Here is a 1,695-nt window from a genome sequence, read left to right as displayed (position 1 = left end):
TAATTGAATAATAGATTTATTATTTTTATTGTATTTTCTATAATAAGATATTTAACTATAAAGTATTTTTAATTTTCTTTTATATGTGTATGATATTTAAAAATAAATAAAAATTACTACTTTTGCTTTGTTTTTGTGATAAATTATTTAATTATAAAAAAATTTATTATATCTTTTGTATAATATAGATGAGTGCATATTTTTAAATCTACAAATTGAAAAAGTTACTTGAAGTAATTTTTTTTTAATAGTTTTCAAGTTCTTGAATGTGTAAATATGATTTTTTTTAAATGGTCAATTATCAATAAAAATGAACATAAAGAAATGAGATTACTTTATAATGTCAACACTTCTATCTATGATAAATATTTAACAATCTCAAGAATAACACTATTATTGGTTATTATGAAACATCCTTTAGACAACTTAAAAAGGATGATTTTATATTCTTAAATAGTTAAAAGCGTGATTTTTTTTTTTTTAATAAATTACTATTGGTTAATATTTAATTTTGATGTATGAAAAATGTGTTGCTTTATTGAGGATAAGATGTGATAACACATGTATTATTGTAGAGTCAAAGTGTTTAAATTTATTTTATTTTATTTTATGTGAATTTGGGTTGATGTCATGCTTGTGTAATTTGGTACATAATTAAACAGAAAAATTGCATTCAATAGAAGGCAAAGCATAAGCCAAAACTCTTCAATGCTATGTTTATCTAAATTTAAAAAAATCCTTGGCACAATTTCTATAAACTTTATCATCTTGAACAAGATTGCACTAGTAATTATCCACTAGATCGGAACATGGAATTAATCATAACCTCTTTTTCAGTTTCATATTCTAATATTTTAAGGCTAGCAATCCTAGAAATTATCCTTTACTGCTCAATGTTTATGCCAAAAATTTGAATTATGGTTCTAGAGTTGTGTATATGAAGACACCATTCTAGCACATTATAAGTAATATAAAACATAGAATATGAAAAAATTAATAGAATGCATAAACCATTTTCTTTCTAAGAATCAATCATCATTGACTAACATCTATCTATTACCAGTAATTAATGATCAACAATCTTTATAGCAACTTTGAATGGCCTTCATGATAGAAAAAAGATCTTGAGGAAAAATATATATTTGATAATAATTAAATATTTATTAATTACATTATATGACCTATCATTGAAAAAAACTATATACATGGATATAAAAATTAGGGTTCTTTGTATCAACAAGTCCAATAAGCACAAGATAGCTATCAAATCTAAGACCAAATATTCACTACAATTTTAATTAAATATAGAGTGATCAACTTTTTTAAGAGATTAAATGGTCGTGTGCTAAAATAAGAGATTATCTTTATAATTGATAAAGAGAATTTAATATTCAACTACAAATAATCATGATGTGTATTCAAGTATTTAAATGCTTGTAAATAATCATAACTTTCTCTAGATACACTTGTAATAAAGATTGTCCACAATGATAACCCTCAAATCTCAAATACAAATAATTTTTTTATTTTAGAGTAATTCTTAACAAAAATTGTTCTTCCCCTTGTCAAAATGGATCTTGTATAAATTTGTATTTAACCCTAATTTAAATGCGCTAACAATTTTTATTAATTTCAATGATCCAACCAAGAATCATTTTTAAAAGCTCTATGTTTTACTTTTTATTCTATATGATT

The sequence above is a fragment of the Cupressus sempervirens genome, chromosome 3, assembly GCF_028749045.1.
Source record: "Cupressus sempervirens isolate cs-2001-9-10 chromosome 3, ASM2874904v1, whole genome shotgun sequence".
Lineage (NCBI taxonomy): Eukaryota > Viridiplantae > Streptophyta > Pinopsida > Cupressales > Cupressaceae > Cupressus > Cupressus sempervirens.
The sequence above is the reverse complement of the archived record's forward strand: the minus strand, read 5'-3'. Positions refer to the sequence as shown.